Source organism: Rhinoderma darwinii, chromosome 4 (assembly GCF_050947455.1).
Source record: "Rhinoderma darwinii isolate aRhiDar2 chromosome 4, aRhiDar2.hap1, whole genome shotgun sequence".
NCBI classification, from domain to species: domain Eukaryota; kingdom Metazoa; phylum Chordata; class Amphibia; order Anura; family Rhinodermatidae; genus Rhinoderma; species Rhinoderma darwinii.
The window spans coordinates 164,575,607-164,590,344 of record NC_134690.1 but is presented as its reverse complement, the minus strand read 5'-3'; the positions used below and the strand labels follow the sequence as shown (position 1 = coordinate 164,590,344).

At 43.0% G+C, this 14,738-nt stretch overlaps 1 protein-coding gene across 2 annotated transcripts in view; it reads right to left on the bottom strand.

Moving 5' to 3' along the window:
• Positions 1–14,738, bottom strand: part of TNK2 (tyrosine kinase non receptor 2) — a 297,927-nt gene that overhangs the window by 216,109 nt on the left and 67,080 nt on the right. For both annotated transcript variants that reach the window (XM_075861814.1, XM_075861815.1), the window contains exon 2: positions 1,351–1,642. The gene's annotated coding sequence lies outside the window, so the exon portion shown is untranslated. The remainder of the gene's footprint in view (positions 1–1,350; positions 1,643–14,738) is intronic.

Below are 14,738 nucleotides of genomic sequence, written 5' to 3'. Positions count from 1 at the left end.
GTATTACATGGTGTTCATTCTATTATACGTGGTCACTTTAATTTCAGCAAAGTAAAAGGCCGCTCTTTGTAGCAGATCCCTGTGTTGGCTGATAGAGGGTTTTGAGCAGCGTATGCCCAACATTAACATTTGTACGCCGATAAGGTCCTGTTCACATCAGCATTGGCTTTCCGTTCCGGGGCTCAATCTGAGGTTTCCGTCGGGTGAACCCCACAACGGAAAGTCAAACTGAAACCACAGCTTCCGTTACCATTGACAGAAACATTGCTAATGGTTTCCGTTCGTCACCATTCCGGCAGGTTTAAATTTTAATGACGGAATCAATAGCGCAGTCGACTGTACTGATAATTTAATAACAATGGCATGTGAAAGGAAATTACAATATTTATATTTTATACCTTAAATGTAATTTACAAATAAAAACTGTTTTGGTGTTGCCATTCTGATGTAAAAACAAATTTTAGTGATATGTGACATACTTCTAAGGCTTCGTTCACATCTGCGTCAGGGCTCCGTCGGAGCTTTCTGCCAGGGGAACCCATGAACGGAATCCAAACAAACGTAAACCATATGCTAAGGCAAATTCTACTGGTATCAGAGGGTCCTGGGTGCGCCAAGAAAACATTCCCCTCACCATTTCTCCACCTCCACCAGCCTGAACTGTTGACACCTGACAGGAAGGGTTTATTGATTCATGCTGCTTGTGCCAAATTCTAACCCTCCCATCAGTACGGTGGAACAGAAATCTGAAATCATCTGACAGGTGATGTTTTTCCATTGCTCAGTAATTACATTTTTGCACTCTTTTGCCCACTGGAGTCTTGCCTTTCTGTTCCCCTTAGACAGCAGTGGCACTTGAACTAGTGGTCTGCAGTTATAACCTATCCGTGCTAAGAAATGACAAGTTGTGCATCGGACACGTCAGTTGGAGTACCGGTGTTGTACTCGGCTACAACTTGCTTGACTCTGCACCGCTTGTTCATTAGACTGATTCTTCACATCCTCCTCTGACCCCTTAAGTCAACGTACTGTTTACATCCACAGGATCCCCTTTCTCTTGATGTTCTTCCTCGATCACATCATTCTCGGCGTACTCTCGACATTGTTGCACGAGAAAACACTTACAAAGTTGGCACATTATCGCGCAAATATGATGTGCGCCACAATTTGTGACATTTTAATGCCGTAAAACCAGCGTAAAGCCCTTCATAAATTCCCCCCATAATGATCAACTACACCACATAATATTGCAACATTGGTTATTTTACAAAATAATTCAATTTATATTTATTTTTCCACATATCAAGGTTTGAACTTTAGCATTTTTATCATGAGTTTTAAATTACTTACCCCAAAACTGGTCCCGGCTGTCTGTGTACCTCACTCCTGCTTAGAACTGTCCTTTCACACAATCTGTTGTCTTTGGTCTGCTTCCACACGATGTCTATTATGCATTTCATTGAGTTGGCTGTGGGCTCCTTTGGCAGGAGCTTCTGTCTTTTCAGTGTCTATAGGTCCACAAAATGTAGTTTTTCACATTTGCGAGATAACTTTAGTAACAATCTTCTAAGCCATATTTCATACAGAGTAGAAATTAGTTGCAGCAAAACTGTAAAACTTCTTCTATTACAAAGAAACACACCTAGAAAATCAGAAGGTAAAATGAATACGTTGAGCAAGCCTTCCTCGTAATACACAACCTATGATTCAGGAGACATTCCCCAAGCATAAACACAACATTAAGCACTTTGAAATGAGGATGTAAGACAAGGTCTAGTGGTTATAGGCGAATAGTCATAATGTGTGTTTAGATCACTCCCTTTACACGAACCACCAACTCAGCCTTCCAATGAAAATATTGATCTTCCCTTCCATCCTGTACCTACATTTTGTAACTACTCACTTCCGTTTCTGATGTAAGGAGTCAGCCTTGAACTGATACACTCTATATGAGGTTTAGCCAAAACAATGATCAAAAAGAATAAAGAACAAGAACAAAAATGAAGAAAGGAAGCTGAATAAAATAAAATAAGGGGGTCCATAAGATATGCCATAAATGTCAGATAGATGCAGGTCCCAGATCTAGGACCCACACCTAAGCAGCAACTAGCGGCCGCATCCAGGGAAATTAGTGCAGAGGTGATCGAGATTCCAGAAACAGACGAGCTCACTGTGCTTCCCTATTTTCGTAACAGAAGGGAATGGGAGATACGGAAACCGTGTAGCACGGTAGTTACGGAAATAGGATAGCTTGCCATGCTTTGCTGTTTTCATAACTCCCATATACTATTCTAGCTAAGCTGTTTCCAGGACCGTGACCACCTCTGCACTTATTCCACAACTGTATTCAGCGGCCAGTGGACGGCTCAGCAGGCGGGGACGGGGACCCCTGTTCTCGAGTTAGGTGCAGGTCCTAGAACGAAGATCCGCATAGGATATGCCATAAATGTCTAGAAATAGGAACACCCTTTAAACACTACACCTGTGCGTGGGTGGGGTTCCTTTGGCCCGCCAGTTGAAATTACTCTGAAGTCCTACCCTCCATTATACAAAACGTACACGTCCTTTTTCAATCGAATTGTGAACTTTGTTGTTATTAATGCACATGCAGGAACAAAAATAAGTTGCAAATTAACCAATAAAAAATAGATCCTAGTGGCAAGTGATTGGCTAAAAAGCAGTTGTCTTTCTTATTGACCTTTGGGGAACATTATTGTTTCAAGACCTTGGTCCACCTGAGGATACCAACCCTGGATCACACCAGATGATAGATTTGGTCTTCAAACCCTCTTAAGTATCCAGCCTTTTTACCTCCTGGCCATCCAAGAGCCATAAAATTTTTCGTTTTCCGTTGGCAGTCACATGAGGTCTTGTTTTATTGCGGGACGAGTTGTATTTTCTAATGGCACCATTTAACCCCTTCCCGCTCCTGGACGTACTATTAGGTCATGGTAGCTGTATCGTTCGCGCTCCATGACCTAATAGTACGTCTCGGGAGTAACGGCCGTTTCGGCCGTCCTCCCGACACATACAGGAGCTGTGACAGCTGCTGTCTCGTACAGCAGCTGTCACAGCTCCTACAGCGGGGACCGATCGCTGTGTCCCCGCTGATTAACCCCTTAAAAGCCGCGTTCAATAGAGATCGCGGCTTTTTAGGGGTTAAGCTGCCATTGCCGGCCTGCTACACGATAGCGGCCGGCCATGGTGACTATGGCAACCGGACACCAAACAATGGCGTCCGGCTATGCCATCGACGGAAGCCTAGTGGGTCCTGACAAAGTCAGGACCCACTATGCTTGCTGTCAGTGAGCAGCTGACAGTTCTAATACACTGCACTACGCATGTAGTGCAGTGTATTAGAATAGCGATCACGGCCTCCTGCCCTCAAGTTACCTAGTGGGACAAAGTAATAAAGTTAAAAAAAAAGTAAAAATAAGAAAATAAAAGTTTTAAAAGTATTAAAAGTAAAAATCCCCCTTTTTACCTTATCAGTCCTTTATTATTAATACAAATATATAAACAAACAAATAAACTATACATAATTGGTATCGCCGTGTCCGTAACAGCCTGAACTACAAAATTATTTCGTTATTTATCCCGCATGGTGAACGCCGTAAAAGAAAATAATAATAAACCATACCACAATCACAATTGTTTGGTCACTTCACCTCCCAAAAAATGGAATAAAAAGAGCTCAAAAAGTCGCATGTACCTAAAAATACTGATCGACACTACAGTTCGTTACGCAAAAAATAAGTCCTCGCACGGCTTTATTGATGGAAAAATAAAAAATGTCTGGCTCTTAGAATAAGGTAACAAAAAAGTGAATGATTTTTTACAAAACGTATTTTATTGTGGAAACGCCATAAGACATAAAAAAAAACTATAAACATCTGGTATTGCCGTAATCGTATCGCCCCGCAGAATAAAGTGAATATGTCATTTATAGCGCACGGTAAACGCTGTAAAAAAAATAGAATAAAAAAACATTAGTAGAATTGCTGTTTTTTAGTCACTACGCAACCTAAAAATAGAATAAAAACTGATCAAAAAGCTGCATGCACCACAAGAAAACTACAATGAATTCCTCAAGGGGTCTATTTTCCAAAATGGGGTAACTTTTGGGGGGTTTCCACCGTTTTGGCACCACAAGACCTCTTCAAACCGGACATGGTGCCTAATAAAAAAGAGGCCTCAAAATCCACTAGGTGCTCCTTTGCTTCGGAGGCCGGTGCTTCAGTCCATTACCGCACTAGGGCCACATGTGGGATATTTCTCAAAACTGCAGAATCTGGACAATACGTATTAAGTTGTGTTTCTCTGGTAAAACCTTTTGTGTTATAAAAAAAATAGTATAAAGAGGATTTTCTGACAAAAATAAATATGTAAATTTCACCTCTACTTTGCTCAAAATTTCTGTGAAACACCTAAAGGGTTCATAAACTTTCTAAATGCTGTTGTGAATACTTTGAGGGGTCTAGTTTCTAAAATGGAGTGTTTGATAGGGGTTTCTAATATATGGGCCCCTCAAAGCAACTTCAGAACTGAACTGGAACCTAAAAAAATAAATAAATTAGGCAATACTTCGCTTCTTACATTATACTGATAATGAGCCGTGCCCACCCCGTTTGTATAAACGGAGACCCCTATTAGACCGTTTCAGTGCCCGATTTCCCCAAGCATACACCCCCGAGAAGTGTATTTCTATTGATGAGTCCTTGGTACATTTTAAAGGGAGGGTTCAATTCCGCGAGTACCTGCCGGGTAAGAGGGCAAGGTATGGCGTGAAATGTATAAGCTGTGCGAGAGTGCATCAGGGTATACCTACAGATTTAGGATATATGAAGGGAAGGACACCAGTATTCAGCCCCCAGACTGCCCCCCCCTTACTGGGAGTTAATGCAAAAATTGTGTGGGATTTGGTGCACCCACTGCTGGACCAGGGTCACCACCTCTACCTGGATAATTTTTATACCATCGTCCCACTCTTCAACTGCCTCGCTTCCAGAAGTACTGCGGCATGCGACACAGCTAGAAGAAATCTGAGAGGCCTACCTAAGACTCTGCAGGGCAAACACTCAGAAGGGGTGAGAGCAGGGCACAATCTAGCAGCAACATATTGTGTGTCAAGTACAAGAGAGATGTCCTTGTATTGACAACAATACATGGCCACACCAGTACCCATGTACCAGTACGAGGTACCAGTACAGAGACCCCAAAACCAGACTGCATCCTGGACTACAATAGGTACATGGGAGGGGTGGACTTGTCAGATCAAGTCCTGAAGCCCTACAGCGCCATGCGGTGTGGTATAAGAAGCTGGCCGTGCACATCATACCGATGGCTTTGTACAATGTGTACGTGCTACGTCGATGTGCAGGCCAGTGGGGAACAGCCCTGGAATTTCAAGAGGTGATTATCAAGAACCTGATCTTTAGGGACCAAGAATGGACTTTTTCCTTTCTTGCCAGTTTGGGGAACTTCTCCTGGAAAGTGTTGCCCAGTACTTCTGGAAGCGAGGCCACACGCATCGTACCAGGGCAACACTTTCCAGGAGAAGTTCCCCAAACTGGCAAGAAAGGAAAAAGTCAAAAGAGGTGCAAAGTCTGCTATAAGAGGGGGATAAGGGAGGACACAATATATCAATGTGACACGTGTCCCGAAAAACCAGAGCTCTGTATGAAAGTGTGTTTTAACATTTATCATACATCCCTTGGTTTATAATTTACCCCAATTTTACTTACCCTGATGTACTCCGCACAGCTTCCCCTCTGGGCCCTGCTGTGTGCCCATGCAGCTGATAACAGCCACATGTAGGGTATTGCCGTACCCAGGAGAACCCACATTACAGTTTATGGGGTGTATGTCTCTGGTCAAAATGCTCACTACACCTCTAGATGAATGACTTAAGGGTGTAGTTTTTAAAACGGGGTCACTTCTCGGGGGTTTCAATTGTACTGGTACCTCAGGGGCTTCTGCATACATGACTTCGCACCAGAAAATCCCCAGTAGGCCAAATGGTGGTCCTTTCCTTCTGAGCCCTCCCATGGGCCCAAACCGCAGTTTATCACCACAAATGGGGTATTGCAGCACTCAGAACAAATTGCGCAATAGAATGGGAAATTTTGTTTCTTGTGAAAATAAGAAATTTTCAGCCAAAACTACATATTATTGGAAAAAATTAATTTTGTTTTAATTCACAGCCCAATTCAAATAAGTTCTGTGAAAAAACTATGGGGTCAAAATGGTCACAACACCCATAAATGAATTCCGTGAGGGGTGTAGTTTCCAAAATGGGGTCATTTCTGGTTGGTTTCCATTGCTTTGATACCTCTGGGGCTCTGCAAATGCGACATGGCTCCCGAAAACGAATCCAGCAAAATCTGGACTCCAAAGAACAAATAGCGCTCCTTTCCTTCTGAGCCCTCCCATGGGCCCAAACGGCGGTTTATCACCACAAATGGGGTATTGCCGCACTCAGGACAAATTGGGCAACAAAATGGAGTATTTTATTTCTTGTGAAAATAAGAATTTTTTAGCTAAAACGACATATTATTGGAAAAAAACATTTTTTTTTTAAATTCCCAGCCCAATTCCAATAAGTTCTGTGAAGAAACTATGGGGTCTAAATGGTCACATTACCCATAAATGAATTCCTTGAGGGGTGTAGTTTCCAAAATGGGGTCACTTCTGGTGGGTTTCCATTGCTTTGATACCTCTGGGGCTCTGCAAATGCAACATGGCACCCGAAAACCAAACCAGCAAAATCTGCACTCCAAACAACACACAGCGCTCCTTCCCTTCCGAGGCCTCCCATGGGCCCAAATGGCAGTTTATCGCCACAAATGGGGTATTGCTGCACTCAGGAGAAATTGGGCAACAAAATGGGGTATTTTGTTCCCTGTGAAAATTAGAAATTTTGATTAAAAAATTACATCTTATTGGAAAAAATTAAATTTTTTTCATTTCACAGCCCAATTCAAATAGGTGCTGTGAAAAAACTGTGCGGTCAAAATTGTAACAACAACCATATTTGAATTCCTTGAAGGGTGTAGTTTCCAAAATGGGGTCACTTATGGTGGGTTTTCATTGCTTCGATACCTCTGTGGCTCTGCAAATGCGACATGGCACCCGAAAACCAATCCAGCTAATCTGGACTCCAACAAACACATAGCGCTTCTTTCCTTCTGAGCCCTCCCATGGGCCCAAACGGCAGTTTATCACCACAAATGGGGTATTGCCGCACTAAGGGCAAATTGGGCAACAAAATGAGGTATTTTGTTCCCTGTGAAAATAAGAAATTTTGATCACAAATTAAATTTTGTTGGAAAAAATGACATTTTTTTCATTTCAGAGCCCAATTCAAATAGGTGCTGTGAAAAAACTGTGCGGTCAAAATGGTAACAACAACCATAAATGAATTCCTTGAGGGGTGCAGTTTCCAAAATGGGGTCACTATTGGGGGATTCCTACTGTTTTGGCACCTCAACACCTATTCAAACCTGGCATGCTGCCTAAAATATATTCTAATAAAAAAGAGGCCTCAAAATGCACTAGGTGCTTCTTTGCTTCTAGGGCTTGTGTTTTAGTCCACGAGCGCAGTAGAGCCACATGTGGGACATTTCTAAAAATAGCAGAATCTGGACAATACATATTTAGTAGTGTTTCTCTGGTAAAATTGAATAAAATTGAAATTCAGCAAGAAAAATGAAATGTGCAAATTTCACCTCTTTGCTTTAATTCCTGTGAAATGCCTGAAGGGTTAAAAAACTTTCTAAATGCTGTTTTGAATACTTTGAGGGGTCTAGTTTCTAAAATGGGGTGTTTTATCAGGGTTTCTAATACATAGGCCCCTCAAAGCCACTTCAGAACTGAAGAGGTACCTTAAAAAAAAGGCTTTTGAAATTTTCTTAAAAATATGAGAAATTGCGGTTTATGTTCTAAGCCTTGTAACGTCCAAGAAAAATAAAAGAATGTTCAAAAAACTATGCCAATCTAAAGTAGACATATGGGAAATGTGAACTAGTAACTATTTTGGGTGGTATATCCGTCTGTTTTACAAGCAGATGCATTTAAATTCTGAAAAATGCTATTTTTTCAAAATTTTCTCTAAATTTTGCAATTTTTCACCAATAAACACTGAATATATCGACCAAATTTTACCACGAACATGAAGCCCAATGTGTCACGAGACAACAATCTCAGAATCGCTTGGATAGGTTTAAGCATTCCGACGTTATTACTACATAAAGTGAAATATGTCAGATTTGAAAAATGGGCTCTGAGCCTTAAGGCCAAAACTAGGCTGCGTCCTTAAGGGGTTAAACAGAGTCTTTCAGCACGTTTTAGGCTAACAAACGGCTCATCACTAGTTAGCAATAGAGTAAAGGAAGATGTACATACCAGTGAGGTAACGGGCTCCCAGCGGCCACTGTAAACTAATATCTCCACGCCGTCCAATGGCTCCTGGCCACCGCCGCATATCTCCATCATCTCAGGCGGTTTGTGCTCTCCCTCTCCGCCGCTCTCCTACTGCACTTCCTACTGCACTGAGCCTACTAATCTTAAAGGGCTAGTGCGCCTAATTATCCACCTAGATTTTTCAGGGTATAAGGGACCACTCCCTGGTTTAATCATTGCCTGAGCAATTTGCCAGTGACTTGCAAGTGATATCCTGCTGATCGTTTGTTTGGAATTCCTGTGTTTGACTCTGCCAGTAACTTTCACTATCCTTGCCTGCAGCCTGCCATGACCTCTTGCAAGTAACCTGTGACAAACCTCTACCACCTGCCCTGACCTTTTCCTCAACCAACTGTGACTGCGCCTGCCTTGATCTTTGCTATAAATGACCCTGCATATACTGTCTGCCGATTTTGTACTTTGCCTCTTTACGTTGGTCATTATCAAGGGAGACTACTCTAGCAACAGCGAACTGGGGTTCCCCAGTGGCGAAGACCAGATTTCTGTTTAGGGGTTAAAATGTAAAAGCCTGGGGTCCCCTTAGACTCCGCTCCCTGGTTTAGCCCTACGTCAAATCCAATAGTGACAAAGTGGGTTTACACCATACTCTGCAGTCCCCATTACCGTCTCTCTATTTACGGGTACTATGACGAGATGAATCATAGTGCTTGCGTCACGGAAAAATTACTACTTTTATTCCGCTACGCGCCACATGCTAATTAGGTTGGAGTGTTCTCTAACCACTCCCCTTTGCAGTTAATTGATGGCTTTGCTTGCTTTCATCCAAGCACAACGGTCAATAAAATGCAGAGGGGAGTATAAAGGTTGGAGCTCTAGATGCCAGACACTTTTTTGTCTCCAACCTAATAATCATATGGTTCGCGGCTCAATAAAAGTAATTTTTCCCCCCTCACTGGTATGTACATCATCCTTTATTCTATCTCTAACTAGTGGTGCCAGCCGTTTGATAGCCTAAAATGTTCTGTCAGACCCCCTTTAATAAATGATATAATGTACTGAGAAAGTTTTAAAAATTATTTTGTGTGGTGGAATGAAAAAATCCAGCAATTCTTTTTTTGTCTTTTGAGTTTCATTTTTCCGGCATTCACCGGGTGTTAAAAATGACCTGTTAATTGAATTCTGCAATCACTGCGATAACAAATGTATACAGTTCTTTTTAAGGCCTCGTGCACACTTCCGACACCGTTTACACGGCCGTTTTTTACGGATCCGTGTGCCCGGTTTAGCGGCCGTGTGCACTCCAGTGTGCACTCCGTGTTTCCGTTTCCGAGCGCTGAGCATGGTACTGTCCAGGGTGCTGAAAGAGTTAATGGGCTGCCCTGATCGGCGGTAACTCTTTCAGCACCCTGGACAGTACCATGCTCGGCGCTCGGAAAATACAATTTTAATGTAATAAAAGAAAGAAAAAAAGAAAAAGTTCATACTCACTTTCCTCCTGTCCGGCCTCCAGCGATGACGTTTCATCCATGTCACCGCTGCAGCCAATCACAGGCTGTAGTGGCGGTCACGCACGTCAGGATGACGTCAGAAGGCCGACCTCCAGCCTCTGCAGCCAATCACAGCCTGCCACGTCAGAAAGAAAGGTCGGACTGGAGGAAGAAGAGAGACTCGTCACCACGACAACGACCGGGTACGTATGACCTGCTTTTTATTTTATTTTTAATCAGCAGCATCTTTTCTCTATCAGTGATTGATAGAGACAAGTGGCTGCCGATTAGTTTAATATTTCTGTAATGTATTTCTGCCCGCCCGGCCATTGCTAGGCAACGGCTCCGTCACACACGGACGGCACACGGATGCCTTCCGTGTGCCTTCAGTTATTTTGACACCAGCAGAAAAAATGGGACATAGATAACATCAAAACCACAAAAAAAGGCCGTACTTACTAGGTGAGTGGGTGGGTGAAAACCCGTTCCCAGCAGGACGCAGACAGGTCAAAAAATGCTGCAGAAGGAGGGTGCATTAAATAGTGATAGCCACTCCCACTAGTCTTGAGGGGAGTGGCGAATAAGTGCTCAAAGGTGTGCGATAAATGAGTTTCAGTGTTTGTGTAGTGCTAGGATGTGAATTGTATGGTAAAAAAGAAGTGTATGTAAGTGTTAGAACTGTGTGATAATGTAATAAAAATAAATAATAAATAAGTGTGATGAATAGGGGTCAGTGCTGTGAATAGTACATGGGGTATCAGTACTATGTGTAATATGTGGAGGGATGATGTGCTGGTCGTCAGGCATAGCATATCTTGCCGAATAACAGCCTATTTGTAACGCCTCTACTGTTAGCTAAAGCGGGCTGCTCTGCATGCCAAACCAAACGCCAGCACATCATGCCCTCAGTTTTTTTGACGGCCCCACTGACTTGCATGGGCCTCACGGTCACGGAATCTCGGACCAAAGTAGGACATGCTCTACTTTGGATCGGAACGGAGCAACGGGACCGTCAAAAAAACTGAAGTGTGCATGGCCCCATTGAAATTAATGGGTCAGTGTGCTAGCCGTCAGATAAACGGTTAGCACCCTGAAGGAAAAAACTGAAGTGGGCATGGGGCCTAAGTTCTACTGCTTTTACAAAACAAAAACAATTCGTTAAAAAAATTGTTCTGTGTCGCCATATTCGGAGACCCATAACATTTCCATTTTTCCCTTGATGGAGTGGTGTGAGGGCTTATTTTTGTGCAGTGGGGAGCTGCAGTTTTTAATGGTATCAGTTTGTTACATATGACTGACTTTTTGAGGTAAGGTGACCAGTAAACAGCAATTGTGGCTTTTTGGCATTTTTATCTATAAAACAGTATGTGTTAACAGAGTAAGGGTATGTTCACACGAGGGCGTCCGTAACGGCTGAAATTACGGGGATGTTTCCGCCTGAAAACATCCCCTGTAATTTCAGCCGTACCGGTATGTGCAGGCGCTTGAACGCCGCGTCCATTACGGACGTAATTGGCGCTGCTATTCATTAGAGTCAATGAGTAACGGCTCCAATTACGCCCAAAGAAGTGACAGGTCACTTCTTTGACGCGGGCGTCTATTTACGCGCCGTCATTTGACAGCGGCGCGTAAATATACGCCTCGTGTGAACAGACAAACGTCTGCCCATTGTTTTCAATGGGCAAATGTTTGTCAACGCTATTGAGGCGCTATTTTCGGACGTAAATCGGGGCAAAAACGCACGAATTACGTCCTTAATTAGTGCGTGTGAACATACCCTAACGCAACTCAATATTTATTACCCAGATTTTGCAGTTTTCAGAAATATATGTGGCCCTAGAGTGCTACTTGATTTAAACACAGGCCTCAGAAATGAAGGAGCACCTTGTGGATTTTGGGGCCTCCTTTTTGTTAGGATGTTTTCCAGACACTATTTCATGTTTGAAGAGGCGATGGGTTGCCAAAACATAAGAAACACCCTAAAAAAGATCCCGTTATGGATCACCCCTCAAGGAAATAATCTAGGGGTGTAGTGAGCATTTAGACCCCACAGGTGTTTCATAAATCTTATTACACGTGAGGAGTTCATCGCTGTCAATCAGTATACATTGACTTTCATTACCTGCAATGCAGACAGGACGATACAGCAATCTTTGGCCGCACGACGTCTGTTGCGCCAAAGTCACCATGTAGTCTTAGCCTAACACTTACAGGCAGGGCCTAATAGGCTTCCATACATGGCAGACCAGGAGGCTATAGTTAGGCTTGATGGTTGTAGGGATGCACGATCTATTGAAACATCAATACTGTTTCGAAACCGTGCACCCTCAAATGGTTTGATACCGTTATTTCATGTATTTCGATACTAAGCTGTGCGGCTGCACAGCTTAGTATATTAATACATAAATGAATGAGAGCGGGGCGACGGCTGTGTAATACAGCCATTGCCCCGCTCCTGAGTCCTGACAAGTGCACGTCGTCAGAAATATGTGACCAGCGCTGCACTAATGAGCGGCGGCACAAAAGACAAAAGATGGCGGACGCACCCCCATGTTCTGTCTTCAGTGACTGTGCCGCCGCTCATTAGTGCAGCGCTGGCTGCATCACCTCATGCTGACCGCGTGTGCACTTACTGTCAGGAGCGGAGAAATGGCTGTATTACACAGCCGCAGCTCCGCTCTAATGGCGGAGATCAGAGAAACCTCTCATCTCCTCCGCTATTCTCCTGAATGCTGCGATCAAAGCTGACCGCAGCATTTAAGGGGTAAATGAGAAAAGGAGATGCCCTTTGGATCGTGTCACAGGGAATTCCTGTGACGCGATCGAGGGCCATACCATATATGGGCAGACAGCCCAGGGTCCATAGAAGAACCCCAGGGCTGTCTGACCATATTTCCTGTTAGTGCATTCTGAGGTATGTCCTAACAACTGCCTGTGTACTATCAGTACACAGGCTAATGTACTGGCATGTAGATATATGCCAGTACATAGAAGTTTAAAAATAAAAAAGTAAAAAATAAAAAAGTTATTTAAGTAATAAGTAATAGTACGGTAAGTTAAATTTAAAAAAAATACACACACTACAATAAAAATTAAAACAAGTCTAGATACATAAAATATACACATTCGGTATCGTCGTGACAGTAATAACACATTTATAGCGTCATTCATGTTTACGCTGTTATAAAATAAAGTTATGGCTTTTGGAAGGCAGAGTACTATACAGTGGCATACGTCACCCACAGCCATACAGTGGCATATGTCATCCATAGGCTCCCAGGCGGGAAAAAAAAATAGTATTTTGGGCGGTATATATTTTTTTGCTGGATCTAGTTAGATCGAATTGCGTTGCCTAATACGCTATTCCATCCATCAAAAAAAGGTATGATAACATACACTAGCCCAATGGATGCCAAAAAGTATAAACTATTGGCCTCTGTCGGGTGAATGGAGCCCTACATACATTTAACGTGCACGTTGAAGCTTTCCAGACAAACGCTGAACGTATGGCAAAAACGCTATATGAACAGGGCCTTAGACAAGTCACAAATCTTTTTATGTGAGGGGGTTTTCTGATATATATCTACAGTATATAGATACATGAAGGAAATAAGTATTTGATCCCTTGCTAATTTTGTAAGTTTGCCCACTGTCAAAGACATGAACAGTCTAGAATTTTTAGGGTAGGTTAATTTTACCAGTGAGAGATAGATTATATAAAAAAAAAAAAAAGAAAATCACATAGTCAAAATTATATATATTTATTTGCATTGTGCACAGAGAAATAAGTATTTGATCTCTTTGGCAAACAAGACTTAATACTTGGTGGCAAAACCCTTGTTGGCAAGCACAGCAGTCAGACGTTTTTTGTAGTTGATGATGAGGTTTGCACACATGTTAGATGGAATTTTGGCCCACTCCTCTTTGCAGATCATCTGTAAATCATTACGATTTCGAGGCTGTCGCTTGGCAACTCGGATCTTCAGCTCCCTCCATAAGTTTTCGATGGGATTAAGGTCTGGAGACTGGCTAGGCCACTCCATGACCTTAATGTGCTTCTTTTTGAGCCACTCCTTTGTTGCCTTGGCTGTATGTTTCGGGTCATTGTCGTGCTGGAAGACCCAGCCACGAGCCATTTTTAATGTCCTGGTGGAGGGAAGGAGGTTGTCACTCAGGATTTGACGGTACATGGCTCCATCCATTCTCCCATTGATGCGGTGAAGTAATCCTGTGCCCGTAGCAGAGAAACACCCCCAAAACATAATGTTTCCACCTCCATGCTTGACAGTGGGGACGGTGTTCTTTGGGTCATAGGCAGCATTTCTCTTCCTCCAAACACGGCAAGTTGAGTTAATGCCAAAGAGCTCAATTTTAGTCTCCTCTGACCACAGCACCTTCTCCCCATCACTCTCAGAATCATCCAGATGTTCATTTACAAACTTCAGACGGGCATGTACATGTGCCTTCTTGAGCAGGGGGACCTTGCGGGCACTGCAGGATTTTAATCCATTACGGCGTAATGTGTTACCAATGGTTTTCTTGGTGACTGTGGTCCCAGCTGCCTTGAGATCATTAACAAGTTCCCCCCGTGTAGTTTTCGGCTGAGCTCTCACCTTCCTCAGGATCAAGGATACCCCACGAGGTGAGATTTTGCATGGAACCCCAGATCGATGTCGATTGACAGTCATTTTGTATGTCTTCCATTTTCTTACTATTGCACCAACAGTTGTCTCCTTCTCACCCAGCGTCTTACTTATGGTTTTGTAGCCCATTCCAGCCTTGTGGAGGTCTATGATCTTGTTCCTGACATCCTTAGAAAGCTTTTTGGTC